Below are 24,725 nucleotides of genomic sequence, written 5' to 3' on the forward strand. Positions count from 1 at the left end.
AGAACAGTGTTCGGCAATGGCTAGAGAACGTCTTTATTGGTCATCCAAGTTTTGGGTACTATTGGTGGCCCTTCAACAGGAACTTCTGTAAATTGATAACAGAATCTATGAATGTAGGAGATACGTGATGAAGTAAGATGAATCCGGTAGGACAGTTGTATAAGGGTTGATCGTCAAAAACTGCACGAAAAAGTGTAACGTTGAAAAACACCCAACTTTGACAATTTTTTTCTCTTTTTCTATAAAAGATAAAATTCCCAAATTTTCTCTATAATATAGGGCAAACCCTCCTTTATAACTGTAATTTTTTTGCAACAACACAGATCTAATAGGTTTCGAGAAAAAAGATGCCGAAAATGAGCAAAAACAGCTTTTTCAAAAAATGTTCTTGTTCTTCTTTTTGTGGTTGTTGTTACCTTTTTTGTAAACTGCTTAGCGCCTAAACGTGTGAACCGATTTTCATGAATGAGGTGTCATTCGATTCGGAATTTTATGTAGATGTGCCTTTTGGGGGTCTCGACGCTGTACATCGAATGGGAGAGGAGTTAGCCTCCTTTATGTAAGGCCCCCTCCAAAATTATTATTACTAATAACTCTGTAATTGTAATAAAAACTACTCTGGCCATTGCCGTACATCTTTCCTCTACTAATTTAAGTCCTGACAAATTAAGAACGAGAAGAGATTTCAAGTTTTTCGCGAAATATCCTTCTTAAGCGATCTGTTTCGCCAACAACTGATTATTACTAAATTCATAAACACTAATATTACTTATTTACTGAATTCACTCCCTCATAAAATGAAGAAAATTGCTAGTATAGAACATAATATAATTAAGAAATATACGCTTTTTTTTTACTTTATGAACCTTATTTCCTGTTTTTATAAGAAAGTATTTTCTATTTCCTCATCCTTCCAGACTCAGGATCAGTAAAATTGCTGGCTCATAGCCAATTTATTGTACCGTGCGTCTTCTTTCAGATGGGCTCCATCCAATCTCCCATTGGGATCTACTTTCCAGCTATCATTCCCTCTAAAAGTCCCATGGACTTCCAAACTATTGTTACATCCTACTCAAAAACATTCCTTTTATTAAACTGTTTCCAATATCATCCAACATTTTCTCTCTACCTTTCTTCCAATTTTCTTTTTATCTAGTAATTTACTTTTCTTATTATTGTTGGGAATCCAATACTTAAGAATATTACATTTTGGGCCCAACTATTAATACTCTGCTTGAATCTGATAGGCTGAAATATATTTTATGGTTATTTTTGTATAGAGCAATAGAAAACGCCATTCAATACCTATCTAGATGTTTCAGTCAACCAAGAGGAAAAACAATACAGTTTTCGTGGAAAATAGAAATAAAGTTCAACTATAGAGGACTCTTATTCCCTAAATATGAGGTGTTAGATGAGCGCACGTACAGTTTTAAAGAACTAGGAAGGTCTCCAATCCCAAGAGTTTTTCTTACTCACATGGGAAGGTAATGCGATCGTACAGAATTTCAATTTGCAGTTTCCACCAGAAATATTGGTAAGGAAATAGAAAATATGCCTGTTTATTACAATGTAAGTCCGTGAGCAAGACTTTACAAACGAAAAATCACCAGTGTCTTCTAAAGTTGAGACTTGGTTTTACTTGTAAACTTATAACTTTTAATAAGAAACATTTTCTTTGTGAAAAATTTGATTTTGAGGGGGAAAAAAAATAATGAAATGTCAATAACACTCTCCTTAAATTCTATCCTAATTTAGTTTCAATCCTATTCCTTCACACAACTAAATGTTTTTATTGCAGTTCATTGAGAAAATGTATTTTTTAAAAAAAATTATTTTGTTCGCCATGAATACAAAACTGGAACTGACGTGTAGAGAATGAAGAATGATGCTAACGCAATGATAAATGACCAAATAAGGCAAAAAAATAGAAAGTGCCATTGTAAAGGTTAAAAAGAGAGAGAGAGAAAGGCTTTTTTGCCGAAATGGAGTCACTTTTTTATTTTCTCCTACTCCTCTTTAGAATGAGGAATTATTGTGATCAGTCACATTTTCGAAGATCTAAGTTCTGTAAAGAAGTAATTAGAAAATTTTCATGAAACCGCCTTTAGGTACCACTGGAATTCCATTGTTCAATTAATTAGATTCGAAACGTTTTCTTCCAGGAAAATTCGATTAGGGCCCTTTAATTGGGAGGGGGAAAAGCAGGGTTGGTTTCCCCTCCAAAGGGCCATTTTGTTGTTACTTATGGTTGCATCGTTTAAATAATATTAACTAGAATTGATTAGAGTTTAAAGAAATTGCAGTGATTAAAGTGCGCTAAATGCATAAATAATGCATTTAGTCTACATTATAATTGCATATACCATTGCATATTACTGGAAAACTTTTTAATTTTTCACATATCTACAGAAGGTAAAGTACAAAACGTGGGTTCGACTCCCTAAACCTCTTCGTCTGGGTTTGCTACTGGTCACGAGTTAATCTGTCGAGATTATCGGACGAGGAACTATTAATTCTAAGGTCGTGATTTTCTCGGACAGTCAGGCTGCTCTACGAGCTATTAGTTCCGACCAGGTCAATTCAAGGCTGGTTTGGGACTGCCTGGGTGCCCTGAAGGAAATCAGTGACCACAATAAGGTCTTTCTGGTTTGGGTACCTGGTCATTCAGGACATAAAGGAAACGAAGTGGCAGATTTATTGACTCGGGAAGGCTCTGAGGGACACTTCGTTGCCCCGGAGCCCTATTTTGGGGTCTCCAAGTGTCTTAAGACTGCAGCCATTAAACTATGGGTGTAGAATAGGTCTCAGGAGTCTCTGCCACCACAGGGCAGAGACAGGCGAAGGAGTTCATTAAGGGCTATTCGCCGAGGCTGACTGCAGAATTAATCCGTCAAGGCCGTGGGGCTATAAGGTAGGCCTATTAACTGGCCACTGTAGGCTCAGAAAACACATGCATCACATGGGCCTGGCAGATGATAGCCTTTGTAGGTTCTGTCAGGAAGAGGAGGTGTGAGGGGCTTGTTTGGCTAAGGATGTTACTTCTCGGGGAGGAAAAACCAAGGCGTGTAAGCTTTACCCAAGAGTCGCTCTCCAGAATTAAGAGTCTGATTAAATGGACGGTTCTGGAGGGCGATCTCTAGAGAAGGGAAGCCACAATAGATCCAAGGGGGTCGCAGTGGCGTGGGCCTTAAAGGCCGCCCTATTAGAATCTTAATCTTGGATTCTGGCCAGCTTTTTGAGTTAATAAATTACCTTCCCGCACAGTAAACACGCATGTCAAGATGTACATAAGCAGGCTACACGAATATGCTTTGTATTAACACTTATTCCAATTCACGCTTGCAACTTTGATCTATTTTATGTTAGCATTTACAAAGGGCTCTAATTCCGAGGGGTTTCGTGAGGCAAGGAGTTATGCCCTAACGCTTTTTTTTTAAACTAAAATGTTATCCGAAAACAAAGTATCAAAGGTTTTTCCCCAACATTCTACCCATTTTTGGTCATTTAAAACTAAAAGGTTAGCTTCTCTATCTAAATTACAGCCCTCTGACTGGCCACTGACTTCTTTGGAAAAGAGCTTTTTTTTTTTTGGCCCCAGCGCTGCACGAGAGGAAAATATATTACTGGATGGGACAGGATCCACGATTAGCCGAGTAGTATCTCCTCGGCTTTACTAACCGTACCCTCCAGGGAGACTTGCTTTAGTGTTAGCCAAAGAACTTTGCCCGCTTCTCCATTAGGTTCTCTAGTTTGGAAAGCAGAATAAATGGATCTCTGATTTCTGGTTTGTGGCTAGTTACTTTATTTTGTTAAAGGTAACTTTGTTCCAGCCTAACTTATTTATGCCTTACTTTTTTCTTTCTTCTCGTTCATTCGTTTTGTAATGGTTTACTTTTGATTCTTTTTATTTCCAATATTCCTTTTCTTTATTCACTTTTATGTAAGGATCTAGATAAAGTTAGAGACCTGGAATTTCAGATGATCCGGAAACACTTTAGGACCTTGTAGTCGAAAAAAGTATTGGTATAGCGTAATCTAAGAAGATATAACTTCATACAATAAGACTTACGACAAAACAATTTGTGAAATATTGCTGCATTTCAACAGCACAGAACCTAGGCTTAATAGCCGATGTTTTCACTTAAACCAGATCTCTATCCTACAGGTAAAACCACCCATATGTCTACAAAATCCCCACATATCCCCTGATCTACAAATGTTTCAAGCATTTCCAAGCTCTCCCGAACCTACCTAAATTTCCAAATTGACCAAAATAGTCACGATTGTTTTCTGGACAAGACTATTGAAAAAGCACTTCCAAAAGATTTCGCAAATTGTACCGCACCTCATTCATATACGAGGTGGATTTTAAAGTGTTTTACTCCCTTTGCCCGAAGCTATCTCCAAAAAGGAGGGTAAACCTTAGAGAAGTGTATGTAGTATGCAGTGTATAGTGTATTGTATGTTTCTATTGGAGGTGCATCGGAGTACGTACTATGCTAGGAACCCGTGGGATTGCAACACCCAGGAAGCTGCATGCAACAACGACCCCCTGTGGCAATTACACTAAACTACAACTACAAATTATAAATTAAAAAAAAATAAATAAATAAAAACATAGAAAGAGAAAGCATTGCGACAAAGATGAGTTTATACCGGAAATACATTTTGTCCAGACCTCTGAAAACGGACACTTCCGATGACATCACAAAATCGAAGAATTGCACATTTACAATAATCTTTCTTATTAGTACAGTACGAGAGAAAGTAAAATAAAGTCTCGTATACTAAGACTCTGCAAAGATGTGTGCAGCGGTCGACATGTATCTACTACACAAGCTGCGTCTAAGAAGAATTATAGTCCCAGACTTGTTACTTGAACACCTAAAATTTACATCTGCTCGTATGAATCGAAAAACAGACAAAAACTTGCCTTGCTGCAAAACAATCCGTCATGGGATGATGGTACTTTCCTTCCACTACCTTACTAATTCTAAAGGTGCCTGCTAAGAGAGAGACCTATTGGTAGAGACAGCTCCCTAGATCACAAGCCCATTTTGGTGGCCAACCAAAAGAGATATAATGAAAGTAACAGCAATCAAGAATCCATACTAACGACAACCCTCTAAGCTCATCCTTAAAAGGAGTTATACAGCAAAGAAATCCATTCTTTAAAGCAAGACTAATGTGCATCCAATGACCATAGAACCGGGACCAACAATGAGAAGAGAGGAACCTTATTTGGGTTATCTATCCACGTTTCGTTTTCCAAAATATCCAAATGATCTGGTGCAAGAAAGGAGAACTTCCTCCAATCCCTTGTAACACTCTATCACCAAGTTCGATGGCAAAATACAATAAATTAGAGCTTCAATTTAGAACTATTTAAATACAATAGGGATTTCAATGAAAATTTAAAAAAAGTTACTTCTTGATGAAAAGCCAAGTCTATAAAAGAATTGTGAAAGAAAATCACGAAGTTTTTCCAAATCGCATCATTATGATAATTCTTGTATTTGTTTGTACTGATTAGGGACATGTTTTCTTATTTGCAGTACACCAACAAAATTTAAATTATGTTTGAATAATATTATAATAAATATCTTTAAGATATTTCTATAAAAAGAAAAGCTGGATTGCTTTTCAAAGTTAAGGGAAAATGTTATGCAATTTAATTTTCCTTGTAAAACATTCCTCGCTTAGAGTAGAAGAAAACTTAATTTGCATTTTTTTTTTATTGCGCTTCTTCCGGTTGTAACTATTTCAAATAATCTTTGCCCCTTTATTCCATTATGAAATTCTAAAGTGCAGGCATTTCCTTTATTAGAAATTCTAAAGCGATTTATTAAAATTCGCCAAAAAGCTGGCCCCTCAGTTATATTACTTTATTTTCTCTTTATAAGAAGAAAAAGGTCCTCCAATATGATGCAAAACTTTTTATTTAAATCTGAATGATTAATAATACATTGAAGTGATTGCAACAATAAATGGAATTTATTTTAGATAACTAAGTGATGCTAGGCTTAAGTTTACATTATTTTCGTAGTATTTTCTCGGCAAACGTCTTATTTTCAACGTGAGGTTCTCCTGATTGCCGAAAAGAGAGCCCTCCTACATGAACAACCCCATATATCGAAATCTCAGCAAAAAGAATTGGATTGAGCTGCTATTTCACCCTTTATGCACCAAAGGTCAATTATGATACCGTCACACTATCACTTGTTACAGCCAATGTTTCATTTCCTTCCAGATCGGTAATAACAAAAAAAAAAAATTAAAGGTATCTGCACATACTATTCAAGAAAACTTTGCTGCTAAATCTAAGAAAGGATATCGGCTTGAAGTCTGAGTTAGAAGTGAAGGCTGTAAAGGAAGTAAAATTGTATAACAGCTGGATTTTTTTTTGGAGAAATTCCACAGAATTTGACGTGGAAATAGTCGAAAACCTCCAATCAAACCTACTGGGGTAGCCTAGCTCTAAATTAAAAACAACGGTTCTGGTAAAAAGGAGAGTAAGAAAGGGTAAAGCACAATACTCCCTTTTTCTTATAGCCCTTACATTCCAGAATCTCCATACATTGAACATGAATTGAAAATCAAACAATAACTTTATCTTCAAGTAACACAATCTAACAAGGTTTCCTACCGTGGCATTGTGGGCACACAGAGAGTACCTGAAGAAACTGGGCCTGGAACTTTCAGATTCTGTGGAAACATTCAGGTCCTAGAGTAGAGACATTCTGAGATCTCTTAGATGCCTCAGCTAGAATAGCGTGCTGTAGGAATTTACCAGAGAACACTAGGGAACTCTACAGGCCTAGAATGTAGCTAGCAATGCATCATTGTATCCAAAACATGTTCCACTTCATGTTCCTATTAATACGAGTTAATCGTACGTACAAAAATTCACTAAATGATACATTACAGGGAACGCAGTTTAGGAAGAGAAAGCCGTGTACAGCTTACAGCATATTTTCCGCTCAACAAATATAGCTGTAAGTTCTATTTTATTGTGCTAATAAATTTGTAAAATAAGACTACGATACCTTTATCTTTACAAAATAATGCACAAACGCTGTTGTAAAATGTCGCCACAATAAAGGTGTAAAAGTTGAGGAAGTTAAGTTGAACGAGAATGAGAAATAATAGGAAACTTTAATAATACTTCATTCTGTTTGAACTTAGGTCTAGGGTTATCAAGTTGTAACTAGGACAAGCTCTCTAATCCCTAGACAATTCTCTTAAGTAAAACCCATCTTATGATGAAAGAAAACAGCTAAGATGATCATACACTGGTTAAGGATTGTGGCTGTAGAACCTATCTAAATCCTACAGGCTTACTTAACTAAACCTCAAGTATTGCAAGAAGAGTAGCAACAATCTCTTAAAGACAAGTATGGCTATTTACGAAACATATTTGTTTCAAAATTATTATAAATTCAGTCTTTTTAATTCAGTCTCTTAAATTGGCTAAATTTTTATTAAAAGGATGAAAAAGTAAATTTCATATTTTTTGTTTTATTAAACAAATGAAATGTACAATATCATTTTATGCAAACATTAATTTCATTCCTATTCAAGCAACTATATTACTTTTGTATTTGTACAGTAATATTTACTTTTCCAAGCAAAATCCTTTGTTTATTTTCTTAAAACATAAATATGTACAATTTAAAGAAGAACAAAAAATCTAATATTTGATTTTTTTTTTCATTTTAGGAGAAATGCAGGCAACAGTTCTACAAGAATTAGGTTAACTAGGAGATCTATTACGGAATTATTCACTCCCAAGCTTTGAAGAAGCAGCTTTTTCAAGAAAATAAAGAGTCTAGAGATGCTTCAGTTTGACAGATTCATTCATCAACAGCCAATTAACCATCGCAAAGATTAATCTCAGAAATCTAGGCAATCTACCAGGATTAATCAATGTTAATTACAACAATCTAGTCACTTTCAGTTTGCTACTTTTTCAATTATTGTAAATAATGTCCCTAGTTTTTATTAGTGAAAATAGAAGATAGGAACTTAAAGAGCCTGAACAGATCACTATGATCGATCTATAGGCCAACAACTTAAATGGAATCACATAATTTATCAAAGATTTTTTTTTTTAAATAGTAAATTATAAACACAAAAACCAAATTGTGAAATAGATGCAAAATTTAATCTAAATTATGTTTTTGCTGAATCAAACTTTGAAAGTAAAGGAATAAATCGTTGGAAGGATCGATATCGTTCAATTGAATATTGATTTTTTAAAATCTTTAGAATAGTATTAGATTATCTTAACTGAATCATTATCTGAGAGAAAAATCTCCAAATTCATCTTAACAAAATCATTTAAAAAATTAAGTCTACAAACCATTAGTACTTGCTGACCAAATTATTCAGGATTTTCTTTGATGCCCAGCACAAATCAATCAATCAATCAATTTTTCACCACAATTTTAACAATCTTTTAATTAATTAAGGTACATTTCATTAATTCTATCAGCTTAATAAGGACTACGGTAAGTAAAATGGCGTCTATCTTCAACGACTAAGAAAAAGTGTATAAATCTGCAAGGAAAAAGAAAATGAAACGTAATACAATTTAAAAATAAAGTATCATATTGAATTTAAAAAAAAGTAATTATTTTTTACTAAAAAATTAATTTAAATAAAATTATTTGTTATAAAATCTTTTTTATTATTACAATTATTATTTAAACTGTTGAAAATCAGCAAAATTATTCTAATTAATTATAACTACAAATAATTCTAAATTAAAATTAATATGTAATTTAAATAGTTTTTAAGAAAAGTATCATACTTACTGGTGGCCCCCTGCGATTTTCCTAAGTTAGCTGACTGATGCTGTACCCTGAACGTAAAATATTTTATGTAAGTACTTTATAACTTTAGATAATAAAAAATATTAAAGTATTTACTGTGATTATAATACTTATAAATAGTTTTAGACCATAAGTGTTTACTGGATTTCAGGATTATGCAGCTTAAATTAGTAAAATAATAAATGAAAAACTGGACTCCAGTTTTCAGAATCCTAAATGTCCAATATGGCGTGCATAATGTATGAAGGTCCACTTTTTTAATTGTTAATTTCAATCATGCTTATATTCTAATTACTCAAACAATAAATCTGTTAAAATAGATTTTTAGCATCGATTGCGTAAGTATTGAGTGAGATTCAAATTTAATTTGGTCACTAGACTATTCAAAAGAGAGCCCACCTTCAAAGAAATGTGGTCACTGAATTGATTGTTGATTGACATCACTCATAAATAAATCATTCAATTACTAAAATAAAAGTAAAAGTTACCTGATAATTTGATTCTTGAATTCCATTGTAGAATGAAAAATTCACTTACGATTAGTTTAGAAATGGTTCTCAGAAACTATTGATCATTAAATTGTCCTTCTTATAGCTGTAAAAGAAGCAACTTTAACGCTTGTTAAACAAAAAATTCAATGTAAATACCATTATTTCAAATTGATACTTACTCTAATTTCTTTTCTACTAATCATTCTTTAGAATGTATTACACAATATCAACTTTTCTTCAATTTTTTAATAAAAAAAAAATACTTGATCACTTATCAATTTATCTCTTTTACTATTCACAGGATTTGTGATCAGTGTCAAGTGCATGGATGTGCTTTAAAGGCTGCTGAAACTAAAAATGCAAAGTAAAAGGTAAGAAATCTTTTACATACTTATTTTATTTGTAAGTTGATTTTTACTGCAAATGTAATTACATTTATCTCTTTTACTATTCACAGGATTTGTGATCAGTGTCAAGTGCGTGGATGTGTGTTTTAAAGGCTGCTGAAACTAAAAATGCAAAGTAAAAGGTAAGAAATCTTTTACATACTTATTTTATTTGTAAGTTGATTTTTACTGCAAATGTAATTACATTTATCTCTTTTACTATTCACAGGATTTGTGATCAGTGTCAAGTGCATGGATGTGCTTTAAAGGCTGCTGAAACTAAAACTGCAAAGTAAAAGGTAAGAAACCTTTTTCATTATTTTATTTGTAAATTGATGTTTAGTATGTATTACACTTTTTCATTAATACTTCAGTTACTAAAAAAAGTAAAACAGAAAACTTTCATAATAAAGCACCTCGCAAAATTAGGGACTTTTTTTAATGTGATGCATAAATAGTACATACCTTTGGTCGTGTGTTTTTCTTGCAGTAATTTGATGCATAAATAGTACATACATTTTGTTATCTGTGTTTTTCCTGCAGTAATTTTGGTGTTAAATAGGAGATGTCTGTTTTCAAAGTGAACAAATTTGCAAGTATCAAAAAGATAACAGTATTGCGGTAACAAAAATCTTAACCTCAAAACTTAAAAAAAAACCTTATCTAACTGCTGGCTACACTAAATGTTTGTAGAAGAAATTTGCAAGTATCAAAAAGATAACAGTATTGCGGTAACAAAAATCTTAACCTCAAAACTTAAAAAAAAACCTTATCTAACTGCTGGCTACACTAAATGTTTGTAGAAGAAATAATATGAACACCCCCACCATGCAGTTTTGATTTCGAAGAAAATCTAATTAGGCATAATTTTTATTCTGACCAAGGAAATATTTTATAATGACTTCAATGGAAACATTTCATTTTTAAAATATTGGAAAATCACAACACTTCATGCTCCCGATTTTCTGTACGGAAATATTAAAGTTTTCTTCAGTCATTTTTTGAAATTTAGCATCGTTTGGTACCATTGACGCCAATTCTGTAAATACTAGTTTCTAAACTGAATGTATGAACAGAAACTCAATGCTCACTTTACATTGTATAGTCATGTTGTATACTCATGAAGATCAACTACATTTTTTACAAGAAAAAATCAACTAAGGGCACTTCTGGTAGAATTAGAGATGAGTAAGATAGGTTCTCATTTAAAACAGAGTTCCGTAACCAGTAGCCTCGGTGTACCATTTCTTGGAGAAATGTGTGCGTGCAATGATTTTTTTAAAGAAGGTAAACTGAACTAAACACTTTCAATTTCTTGTCTCTTTTCGAGTTCACAACTTTCTAGTCTTGATAGTGAAAGATTTCTAGTCTATGGTGGTATTGAGGGGTGGATAGGTGTTGGCACCAGGGTGTAGTTATCTCCCAGTCACCGTTTCCTCGCCACTCGGAGAGGAAACTGAATTTGAATTAGTAGCCATCCAAAGTTTCTTTTAATTTGGGGGAATCTGCTCCAGCATATCGTGGAAGGCAGAAGGGTTTGTTGGCACATTTAGTGTGTGTGTTCATTCCTGTCTGCTGGTTCTCTCACGCTAAGACTGGTTCAGATGAAGCCATCCACAATTTTGAAAAAAACTACAATTTGAAAATCTACACGGTTTCCATTTCTCCCTCTTGCATGAAACCCTAATGTTATATTTCGGTTGTCGTTTTATTAAACACATAAATACCACAAGATAACCTTCCATTATTTGAAAATCTCAGCAGATACACTGGGCCAAAAAAGTCTGTGAACACTAACCTAAATTTTATTACTTTTATTATTATCTTAGTAGTAACTTCTTTTATTTTCAAATGAAATATACTATTCGATAGAGGGAAACCAGAGTTTTTCATTTTATATTCAATCTTTTATTTCTGTTCAACAGGAATATCACAATTAAATGTTTAACAAAACAACCCCACATACGAATGCAAAAAAAGTCTGTGAACACTTTGCAGATAATAAATCATTCTTGCACATTGTACGTGTATTATAGATTTTAATAACTTGTAGGACCTCCTTTGTTCCTAATCACTTCCAACAATCGAGCTTTCATCGATCCTACTAATTTTGTGGTCGTCAATGATGAAATTTTATCCCATTCTTCTAAAATAGCGTTTTTTAATTGTTCCCGGTTTATTATTTCTCTTTTATTTATTTGGCGGCTGATTTCATCCCACAAATGTTCAATTGGGTTAAGGTCTGGCGATTGTGGAGGGGTGTTTAGGCGCCGGGGTGTATTATATAAAAGCCATTCCCGAGTTTTTAGTGCGGTATGTTTCGGGTCATTGTCTTGTTGGAAGACAAACGTTCCCTCCAACCCTAATTTTTTTGAACTTTCTCTTAAATTGCGTCTTAATATATCCACATACATATATTGGTCCATCTTACCATTAATTTGATCTAACTTGCCCACTCCTTTAGCACTCATGCACCCCACACCAGAATGTTGCCTCCCCCATGCTTAAAAGTAGGCTTCATATTTTTCATTTTCATAGCTTCATTTCTTTTTCGCCACACTTTTTGTCGTCAATCAGACCCACATACATTGAATTTCGACTCATCTGAAAAGATTACGGTTTCCCAGAAACTAGAAAGCTTAGAAACATATTCTTTCGCGAAATCCAATCGGCGGTTACTATTTATTTTATTGATTAAAGGTTTTTTCCTCGGGACTCGACCGCAATAATCGTATTCATGTAATTTATTTCTAATTGTCTGTGGTGTTACGCTTACACATAACCACTTGATAATTCTTGACTGATTTTTGAGCGCTTGTCCTGGGTTCTTCTCGAACAGACTTCAGAATTTGCAGTTTATGAAAGGAATTAAGTTTTGGTGGCCGTCCACTGCGTGGCCTACTAATCACATTTCCGTACTTTTTAATTATATTATGCACCGTTGAAGGGTTTTTTTGAACTATCTTCCCTATTTCTCGAATACTTTTTCTTTCATTTCGCAACGTCACAATAAGTTCTCGAATTGGTCTGGGAACTTCCATATTAGTGGTTAAATATGTACTAATTAGATTATTTATTCACAAAACTGACTGTAGTGGTTTCTACAATACAATAGAGAACTTTGAAACTTTATTCAATCGTTTTTCTGTTTGTTATCTTAATGTTTTTACATATTTATACAGCTGTTCACAGACTTTTTTTGCATTCGTTTGGGGTGTTGTTTTGTTAAACATTTAATTGTGATATTCCTGCTGAACAAAAATAAAAGATTGAATATAAAATGAAAAACTCTGGTTTCTGTCTATCGAATAGTATATTTCATTTGAAAATAAAAGAAGTTTCTAATAAGATAATAATAAAAGTAATAAAATTTAGGTTAGTGTTCACAGACTTTTTTGGCCCAGTGTATATATATTTAATTTTTGACATTATACCAGAGGTTTATAGTGTGTAGCTTTGAATGAATAGAACAATATTATCTTCACTTGCTTAAACACACATTCACACGTATCCAATCCCAACTTAATAACACACCGCCTGAAATATGATTACCTACTTTAATATACATAGGTTACTTTTCATACCACCAGAGAAGGCGCCTATTTTTTGGTTATTTTTATGAACACCAGAGTCGCTTTAATTTTAATCCCAACTAAAAACATTAAAATTTATTTCACTTTCCTGCGAATCTTCATTTTATTATAACTTAAATAATTACACATTTATGAAGACTTATTAACTAATAATATTCAAAACTGCTCATCCTCCTAAAACTATCAGCCATTATTAGCAGATGCTTTAGCAACAACCAGCATTTCAGCATCATCGTTTAACGCATTTGTTCCTTCAGGATATGATCACTGGAATTCACTAGTAAAAAAACTACATTTCCCTTTTTTCCTTAACCATTTATGTGTATAACCTCATCCATTCTTGTTCAAGATATTTTTCGGCAATAGTATCCCTTCAGTCCAACGTTTTTGCTCCATTTTTTGCTTACTGAGCTAATGAGAAATTCAGGACATTGAATAGAATTTCCTGCTGAGTATCTATCTATTTGAGTTTTCAGGCACCAAAGGAAATTGTACTATGAGGCTAACTCTTTCATTGCAGCCAATATAGTTTTCTGAATGTTGAGCCTCTCTTGTGCCAGAATGTACTCTTTACCAAAGAATCTCAAGGACTGTCCGCGCATCGTTTCAGACCATTTTAAAAGAAGATTTTACTCTTCTTAAGGCTTGAGGATCCACTGAGTAGTCTCTGTAATTGGAGTAGATTTTGGGTGGCTGCAGGTTACAGATCTCTTTTATTTTTAATCTTTTTAAGAAAGGACATACCCTTAATACCTTTTTTTTTGCTATTACTTCTGCTTGGGTAAAACCATCTCTCGTCTAAATTGTGAAAAAATGATAGGATAATAGTGAAAGTGTTAAACTATTCTTGACTTTGGTCCCAGATAGTCGATTGAATTTAAATTATCAACTGGGAACGATATTGTGATTCATTAACAATGACGTACGTATAATACACCTAAGCAGGTACGCTCACACAACATACCAGATGAAGTATTGACAGAAATGATTGAATCGTTTGACTGCGGAGGAATATATTTGCAATTTTCCACAGTTTGTCGTTCTGGTCCTCTACCAATGTTTATATAAGACCCTCTGCACAAAGGGTAGCAGAGTGTCCCTAGCTGGAGGCTGCTGGCTGCAGGGCTGCATATTCAACGAATATTGAGTTCGTGTGAGTAAGCTATAGAAGACACGAATTGGGTTTGGGGGGGATGAAAGGTACACGATCGCTGGGGGGTTATGGAAGAAATTGAATTTGCATGCGGACAAATACGGCGGGAGTCTTCCTGTGTGATGACTATATTTGAATCTTAGATTGGCATTTCCACCACTTTATATTGTAGAGTGAGGCACACCAAGTGTGCGGAAGTGCGAACCACTTCCAGCCAGTCACATTACACTTGGCAATTCCTTTATATGACAAGTGCCGCCAACCTCATTCTCTATCACTCTCTCTCTCTCTCTCGTCCCTCTCCACTCTTTGTAATTCCAAAGAGAAAATAACATACCACACCACTTACGTAGTCTCTAAGAGATTGTTCCATTCTATACTAAGCAACCCCAGACAGGAAATACAAATTAATTTCTTTGTATATAAATACACTCTTTCTGTCTGTCTGTTAATCTGAATTACTTTTTACTGTAGTGATTCAGATCTTCCTCAGTGCGGCACTTGGGCATTCACTCAAAGTTAAAGACAACGTCTGTATCTCTTGTGAAAGAGAGCATTCCGGACTCAAACCCAGCGTTGCCGCCAGCTAATCGTTTTAAACTGCGCTCCCTCAATTCCTTCCCTCAAAAAAAAAAACTGGATCCCTTTACCTCCCCAGATAGTAAATTGATTTAGTTAGTTAAATAACACGTATTCAAATTACTGGTGCACCATTTTCTGGTCAAATCTTTTAGTCATAAAATTAAAACTAATTGTCGTTAGAGACAATTTTGCCGTTAGAGAGTGGGAGAGAGAGAGAGATAACTGTTCGAAACCAATTTACTTTAATGGTTCATTGGTAGTGTGATAGTGTATAGTTCATAACCATTTGGCGCAACTAACTATGCTGGAAAACATTTAGCCCATAATGTTTATTGTTATTGTTCAAGTTATTATTGGTTTAACCAAAATTGACTTTACTTATTCTGATCATCATCAACTTTACATCTTTAAATGGAAAAGAAATCTGAACTTTTTTAAAGGAGCAAAAATCTCATTAGGGAGTTACCATGACCATATGGTTTAACCTCTGCAGCCTCTGCTCGGCCAGATCCAAATTTCTCTCTTAAGAAGTATCGATTTTTGAAATTATTTTTTTCTTACTAATGGGTTAGGTAAATGGCAATCGTGCATTCTTCAGGTTTCCGTTTGGAAATCCATGTTTTGAGGTTCATGACGAACTCTTCCGGCACTGCTGAGTTGTTACCGCCTTAAAGGTTTCTGTTTACCTGTAAGGTAGATCCACCTTATGCCTCTAGCTCACTGCGATGTGGTTTTATTAATAGGAAATCAAGAAATCCAATTAAAAGTGACTTTAATGTGAGACATTTACCCATACACATATCTGCCGTTCTACTTTCTTGTCAAGAGAAATCTTGAGAATTCGCGATAAGACTTGGAAGGGAAAATGGGGGTTAATAGAAATGGGGTTCATGTTGATAGCTTTACACAGGAAGTCTGTGCTCTACAACTGGAATACATTATCTAATCCCACGCGGGTTGGGTGTTGTGGAGGGTTGTCTTCTCACTCTGTTCCAGTGTGATAGTAAAGCCAATCAGTGCCAAAAGGGCTGGACTGGGTTTGCCAATTAGAGTGCCAATCTCAGTGGTACTGGCACTATAATAGTGCCCTTTGGCGTATTATGTATGTACTAAATTGCAAGGAGATAGCATTCACACACTGACATAACACACACTCACACACCGACACAATCCTCTTACTTCTCTACCCCCTCTCACTTCATTGCTCACTCCCTTTCAAGATGTCTTTGTTGTAATTAATGCAGGACACATTAGTTGAATGTCTTCTTGTCTGCATGATATCCAATCCAATATGTATATATAGTATATACAGGAATATAGTATGCTGAGAGATAATTAATATGCAGAAATACCGCATAAAGCGTAGTCTATTTCCCGCCATCAGGATGCCATAAAAAAAAAATAGAGTATTGCCTATTTGTGGGTTTGACGTCATAACTACCAACTTTTTGTATGAGAGTGGTGTGTGTTTGTGAATCCACCATAACTTAAAAATCACACTAACTTCAAATTCGATTAGTACCAATAGACCAATGGTTTCCAACCTTTTTTTTTTGCGTCCCGTACCCCTAAAGAAATTCCACTCGAACCTCACACCCTCTGAAATTTATATTTTGCTCAAGGATAAATTTAACGAACATATGGAATATATAACAAAGAAAGTACTCGTATACTTTACAAACAAAATAATAATTTCCTTGAAATATTTGCAAGAGAAATGAAAATATGAAAAATATTTGAATAATGATAGTATCCTGTTATTTACCTGGACTTTTCTCGCACCTCCAGGGGGCGAGCATCTCAGGTTGGGAACCCCTGCAATAGAGAAAACCAAAATAAGTTTTTTGGGAGTTTAAGGAAGAAAAACAGACCAACTCACGACATAAACATAACTTAAGGTGAAGTTGCACTTCATTGGTTTTCCCATGTAAAGTAATTGCCTATTTTTTCGGGCGCGCTTTACGTCTAACTACCAATAAGGTGTCGTGGACGGAGGCGACTAGCAAACATACTTTACTGTTAATTTCTTTTATTAAACATTAAATAAAATCCAAGACCTAGACCTGGAATTGAACCTACTAAACCTACAATACATCTTAGCTTTGCGGGTCTAGCCCAGGGGTCGGCAACCCGTGGCTCGCGAGCCGCATGCGGCTCTTATATCCAAATTGAGTGGCTCTTCAGCCTGTCCAAAATAAATTGTATATTTCAATTTTATTGAAACAAATGAAAATTTCATTTATTAAAGTAAAGATATTTTTTCAAAAAGAATTTTAAATGTGATAGGTTTGAAATTGAATAGAATTATATTAAAATAAAGCACGTAATTATATAAGACTACCGCCATTTTCATTCAAACACTGGTTTAGTTATTATTTATTTGTTTATTTTCTTTGCAATATGCGAAAATAAATATGTAAAATAGTCAAAGTTGGGTGTTTTTCAACGTTACGCCTTTTTCGTGCAGTTTTTGACGATCAACCCTTTTACCACTGTCCTACCGGACAGTTTTAAAACATTTAAATGTTATTGAATATCATAAAATAATAATTTGTGAATACAAATGATCTACTGAGTTTGTTTACTCTATCATCCTTGCGGCTCTTGGTAAGATTTATTAAAATTATTTAAGGAGAAATGGCTCTCTATTTAAAATAGGTTGCCGACCCCTGGTCTAGCCTATAACCACCTAACAAACATACTTAACTGTAAATTTCTCATATTAACCATTAAATAAAATCCAAGGCCTCGACCTGGAATTGAACTTACTAAACCTACAATACATCTTAGCTTTACGGGTCTAGCCTATAACCGCCTAACATACTTTACTATAAATTTCTCATATTAACCATTAAATAAATTCCAAGGCCCTAAGACCGAGGAATCGAACCCGCTAAACCAACAATACATGGTTTTCTCAAAATCTGACCCACTTAATTGATTCAAAACGTATTTGCAATGGAAAACTCAATTTCAAAACCTTTTTTTTTGGAATTTTACCTTTTCAAAAATTTGAGCTGCGATAGTGTTGACGTAATCCTTGATTGTTCACTGCTAGGAATCTCTTCCCTGCTATAATAACTCATATTTCCGAACATATTTCTGCAAAGACAATACAAGAAATCAGTCGTCTTTGATGGGGACACATTGTCCTGGGTGATATTATTTGGTTTTTACCATCTGGGTATCTTCCCTAAAGAAATGAATGCAATTGCTTTCGACAAAAGAAGCAATTGAAAGTGAATCTTAATTGCGAACTTGAATCGCCAAACGTTTCTGTACCAGATGTCACCATTGATTTCATTGAATATATTCTGAATTCTTGATTTACAAACCAGCTTTTCTGTAACATTTATATTCAACCATCTGATTGAATGATTGACCGAGAGATCGTATATCTCTTCATTACCTCCAATAGTTCTGTCTTTCTTCCTCTATCTACGGGCACGCGTTGATTCCCTCAGGAGTTCAGTAAATTTACTATAAATGATTTCTAAATTTAGCTCTTCTTCGTTTCTAGTTTGCAAGTATTGCTCACAATGGATCTGGTTGTTCACTATTAATGAAATTGGGGGGGAGAATTGTTGGGATATGAGGGGGGGCCACAGAGAATACAATAGCTCTACGTTTGGGCTAATTGCAGTCTAATGTCTACATTCTGGATAGCTTCCGGAGCTAAACTGTGAATTATAAATTTGTCTACACCACAGAATCTAGTGTTAGAGACTCACACGATTCGTTCATATTGCTTTCTAAAGGTTTATTAACTTTAAATTTTCTTTACATACCCCCACCCTATATCTGCGTCAAATTTTAAATGAAGCCCCATATTGAATCCAACTCCCTTACCTGTTTAATTATATATTTATTTGTTACTTTCTATTCCTGTATTAGTGGAAGTCTTGCAATCGAGTCTGAGATGAATTTTTCCGGAATTATCTGTCCTCTGGAAAAAAGGGAAATTTTCAGAAAATTTCGTGTGTTTGAACGGCATTAGCGCAATAATTAAAAATTTCAAAAAGCTTTATCTCCATATTTCGTTGGGATACTTTCACGGGAAGCGAAGCAATTGACGAAGAAAATCGAATTTTCTTCAGAAACCTCAACCGGAAGTCCTCCCTTTTACTGGAGAGATACTTTTTGGTGATTTTCTCGTGGACATCTTTAACTATTTTCTTTACACTTGCTTTGCTTATAGCATAAAAATAGATCTGTACTCATAATCTTGTAAAAAAATTTCCAAAAAATTTATTAAATTGATTAAAAGACTTTTTTTCTTTTTTTTTGGGGGGGGTATTCAGAAATCAGGAATACCCTATTTAAGTATCAGTAGACCCTTTTACTAATCCACATTGCTAATTTAAATTAAAATTCGTTGCAAAACTACTGCAAATGTTTGCAGGAAATGTGTTCCTAAAGCAATGGAGACTATTTTGATTAATAAAAAATAGTTATAAATCATTATTTTTTATTTTTTCTTCTTTTAAAACCATAATCCTGCATTAATTTCCGGACAACCTAATATTAGATTAGAACTGGAAGTTGTATGTTTGTTTCGCGCTAGATTTTTGTATTTTAAATTTAAAAAAAATTCAAGACCACACCTTATTTCCGGCGCAAACAATGTTTCGTGAAATTCTCACGGACCCCCTAACACTTCCTCTTATGACCAGTTCCGGAATAAATAAAAATTGAAATATATTGTTTTATTTCTATTATTGAACTGAGACAGACATTTAAATCAGAATTGAAACTGAAAAACAGTGATTGTTTTATAGATTAGACCCGTTTCGAACTGACATGAATGCAATATTTCATTTAGATGGGCAAATAAAATATTGATAACGGGTGCAGGACTTTTATTTTTTTTATTTTTGAAGGGGGAAGGCGGGAAAAGCAATAAATTTTTGCAGATACTGTAACAAAAAAGTCTACAGGAAGAGTTGGAGGGGTATGGATGCTGGATATTGAATGTCATCGACAATATAGCCAGCACATTTTATGAACGTGTGGCCAGAAACTGGCAGCAGAGAGACAAAAAACGGAAACAAAAAAGCCCAACAGGAAGTTAACAATAAAAAAAAAGAACGGGATGCAATTTCCTGTTTTTCCTATTTATTCCTTTACAATCGTATAAAATAACTCTAGCAGTATTTATTTTATGTTTTAATTGGAACATATAAAGTACATGTAATAGTAAAATTAGAACATCCATTTAATTGGTTCATCGCAGAAATTTATGGGCTACAAAACAGTAAAGGGTTAGAGTGGAAAATTCTTTAAAAGAAAAACTCTACCCCCTCCTTTCATTATCTAATTTTTTAAAGTGTCTAATGGTTAAAATTTAAATTAAGTTGTTGCTCGTTGTTGGTAAAGTAAAGTAATTGCCTACTTTTTCAGGCGGGCTTTACGTCCAACTGCCACAATTAGGTGTCGAGGACGGAGACGACTAGCAAACATACTTTACTATAAATTTCTCGTAGTAACCATTAAATAAAATCCAAGGCCTAAGACCGGGAATCGGACCCAGTACCACAATGCACTGGTCTCGCCTCTAACCGTTCGGCTACCGTGGCGCCTCGTTGTTTGTATTGGTTTAAGTTGTCAGATGATGTTGACGATGATGATGTCGTATTAACATCCTTTTTTCGTGTAGAAGGACGGTGGAAACGTTGAAAACATCGATTTAATGAAGTTTCAGAACTGAGTGCAGAACTCCGTTAACTTATCGATACCTAATTTTAGAAATTGAACTTTTAATGGGTTTCCGATTCTTTGGTTCGCTTTTTTTTTTTTTGGAGGAGAGGTAGTGATTTTGAGTTGAGTGGTCAGCATATTCCAGGTTCGAGTCTACCCTGTACTCGGATTTTCTATTCCTGACGTCATCGTAGTTACAGCTAACTGTTTTGTTTTTTTATCACCGAATTACCATCGATATTTATTCAACTTAAAATGCTTTCATTTTTATAATCTACAAATTTTTTTTGTACTTAATTTTCCTTACTAAGCACTAACCCTTTTTAAGCCCCGATTTATTTTTATATTTTTTTATATTAAGCTCTTATTTTTTTCCACTTTTATACTTTACGTACTTTACTACAGTGGCTCTTATCTGGGGATAGAACTCAGTACCTCGTAGATCTGCGGCCCCTACCTGATACCGGCCAGCTAATACAATGCATGGATTTACCTTTAAAATTCATTAGCAAATTGCAATTGGTTTAATTTGCAGATAGCGTCATCAAACATTATAGTTCTAAGTTATATTTGGGGGCTGATAGTTTCCCCTTAAAATTATAAACTAATCATTTCATTAAAAATAATGGCTCCATAACTGGGGATACTTTTCTAAAGATCGTGGATATCTGCGTTACACATCATTTTAGAGAATTGTCTATAATTGAGATTAAATAATTCAAATTAAATTAATATTTAAATAAACAGGAGCCACGGTGGCCGAGCGGTTAAAAGGCTAGACCCGCAATACTAAGATGTATTGTTGGTTTAGTGGGTTCGATTCCCCGGTCTTAGGCCTTGGATTTTATTTAATGGTTAATTTGAGAAATTTATAGTAAAGTATAGTCGCCTCCGTCCACGACACCTAATTAGGTAGTTGGCTGCCTGAAAAAATAGGCAATTACTTTACTTATGAATAAATGTTAATCTGTTTTGACATAAAAATTATAGAAATACAATTATTTTTGTTGATAAGTAAATTTTATAACCATTAAATTTAGTATTTATTTCACATAAAATACATACAATTTTTTACTCTTGATCAGTCCAAGCAGTAAGATTTCAAATTGACTGAGCAATTAGCAGCATTACTTTTTCACAACTCCAAATTATGATCTTATTTCGTGCAGCATCACATTTTTCATTTTTTTGTAACTAATTGGATCTGTCTCCGTTTAGAGAATTGATACGTTTATATATCCTTTAGAAAAACGGAGCTCTACTCAACAGGTCGTCAGAGAATTGTAATAACCTCCTAAAGTTTCCGTTATTCCGTTTTTCCTTCAAAATTGCCAATATTTTACCTACTAAAATTATTTTAAAAGTAATAATCTAAAATATTTTTGTTGTATTATAATTTATACAATAAGATTATTACTTTAAATAAATTATTAAATTGGAGGAAACCCCCGCCTTGTATTCCTTATAGTTTCAACTTGGAACATTTTTCGATTACAATTCGGCAAAAATTGTAGTATTCCATTTGTTATTACAGTTTTTTTAGTTAATTGCGTTTAATCTGAACTATCTGAATTAATAAAGATCATGTATTTAAGTAATTTGCAACTATTATTACAGATTGACATTTTTCGTAACTATTTCTGCATTTTGATCAATAATTACGCTTCCATTTTTGTAATACGTCTCAAAGGGTGGGGGGGGGGCAACATCTAAGGTTATTTTACCAAGGTTAATAATAGGAGTCGATTGTTAAAAGTAAAGAAAGGTCGATTAGTTTCGTTGTACTTTTTTAACTAATAACTGTTTATCACGACATGACGCTTAAAAAACTTATTTAAAACTGTTTCGCTATCCTGACGTATCCCGCGTAGTTTTCAACTGAGATTACTGTAGCTTTCTATCCTTCAATGCTAGCGTTGATTATTTGTAGCAAGTGGGGTATTATTTGTAGTAATAGGCGCCACAGTAGCCGAGCGGTTAAGAGGCAAAACTTGCTAAGCTAATATGCATTGTGGTACTGGGTTCGATTCCCCTGTCTAGGCCTTGGATTTTATTTAATGATTTATAAAAGAAATTTACAGTAAAAGTATGTTTGCTAGTCGCCTCCGTCCACGACACCTAATTGGCAGTTGGACGTTAAGCCCTGCCTGAAGATAATAGGCAATTACTTTACTTTACTTACTATACGAGGGTCGTTTGAAAAGTCCGTGCAAAGTCAGAGAGATAGCACCACTGGCGCGTATCGAGGTTATGTTTAGTTAGTAGCATCTCTTGGAAGAACACACACCATGTTTCAGCCAGATCGGTCTATTTCTTTGTTTTTGGCATTCGTTTGAATCGAGGAAGTCGAGTGATTTTCAAAAAATGGACGAAAAAGAATTTCGTGTGTTGATTAAACACTACTTTATGAAAGGCAAAACGCCTCAGGAGACTAAAGAGAAGCTTGATAAACATTATGGTGACTCTGCACCTTCGATTAGAACAGTTTATAAGTGGTTTCAAAATTTTCGGAGTGGCCATATGGGCACAAGTGACGCTGAACGTTCTGGACGCCATGTTGAGGTTACTACTGCAGAAATCATTGATAAAATCCATGATATGGTGATGGATGACAGAAGAGTGAAGGTGCGTGAGATCTCGAATGAACGGGTACATAATATTTTGCATCAACATTTGGACATGACAAAGCTATCCGCAAGATGGGTGCCGCGATTGCTCACGCTTGACCAAAAACGAAATCGTGTGAAGTGTTGCAAGGACGGTTTGCAGCTGTTCCAGAAGAATCCGCAGGACTTTAAGCGTCGTTTCGTCACTGTGGATGAAACATGGATACATCACTACACTCCTGAGACCAAAGAACAAATCTAAACAATGGGTTACCAAGGGGGGAATCTGCGCCAAAAAAGGCGAAGACCGTTCCTTCGGCCGGAAAGATTATGGCGACTGTCTTTTGGGATTCGCAAGGAATAATCCTCATCGACTATCTGGAAAAGGGTAAAACTATTACAGGTGTATATTATTCATCGTTATTGGACCGTTTGAAAACCGAGCTGCAAGAAAAACGCCCACGATTGGCCCACAAAAAAGTCCTTTTCCATCACGACAACGCACCAGCTCACACCTCAGCAGTTGTGGTCGCAAAATTAATGGAAATAGGGTTCCAACTCGTTTTACATCCCCCCTATTCTCCAGACTTGGCTCCCTCGGACTACTATTTGTTCCCCAATATGAAGAAATGGCTGGCGGGAAAAAGATTTTATTCAAACGAGGAGGTGATTGCAGAAACGAATGGCTATTTTTCAGATTTGGACAAATCCTATTATTCGGAAGGGATCAACAAACTAGAGCAGCGTTGGACGAAGTGTATAAGCCTAAAAGGAGACTATGTTGAAAAATAAAAAAGGTTTACCCCAAAAAATTAAGTAGTTTTTATTTTTGCACGGACTTTTCAAACGACCCTCTTATTTGTAATAATCATCAAAGTTATGATGTGAAAGACTTGCACTTCCGTTTTAGTTCTCACTTAACAAATTTCGTCCAACCTTTTATTAATTTTTATTTTTTATCCTTTAATTATGTTGCAATCACCTGTAAGCAACAAGGATATCAGTGAACGGTAGAAGTAAACGAGTGGAAAAGTTACCCAATGGTATCACTCTAAAACACTGAACTAGAGAGGAGAATACGGAGACCACTGACTCCCTAAGACGTCTTCTTAGGTTGGCCAGGAAGAGTTGTTGTAGAAAGATTTTTGAGCTAATAGGATGTGCGTGTGATTGTAGATTGTAGTGAAGTTTCCTGTATCGAGTTATCGGCGTCTTGGATGATACAAGAAATGTTAAGATCTGTATGGTCCGGTTAGAGACGTAAAAAGAAGCGTTTACGCTTGGATATAAGTATTTTAGAGTGTAGAGATTGAATTTTTTGGTGATTGGTACGATTGATTGAACCTTTATAATTGTATTCCATACACCCAGGTGGGTTTT

General features: G+C 34.6%; 1 protein-coding gene across 1 annotated transcript in view; it reads left to right on the forward strand.

The window, feature by feature from the left end:
- Positions 1-9,825: 9,825 nt before the first annotated feature.
- Positions 9,826-24,725, forward strand: part of LOC141455655 (uncharacterized) — a 140,742-nt gene continuing 125,842 nt past the window's right edge. Inside the window, exons 1-2 of the mRNA XM_074130892.1 lie at positions 9,826-9,857; positions 9,944-10,013. The gene's annotated coding sequence lies outside the window, so the exon portion shown is untranslated. The remainder of the gene's footprint in view (positions 9,858-9,943; positions 10,014-24,725) is intronic.

Source organism: Rhodnius prolixus, unplaced genomic scaffold (genome assembly GCF_049639745.1).
Source record: "Rhodnius prolixus isolate KJV_2025 unplaced genomic scaffold, Rpr scaffold_4, whole genome shotgun sequence".
In the NCBI taxonomy this organism is placed as follows: domain Eukaryota; kingdom Metazoa; phylum Arthropoda; class Insecta; order Hemiptera; family Reduviidae; genus Rhodnius; species Rhodnius prolixus.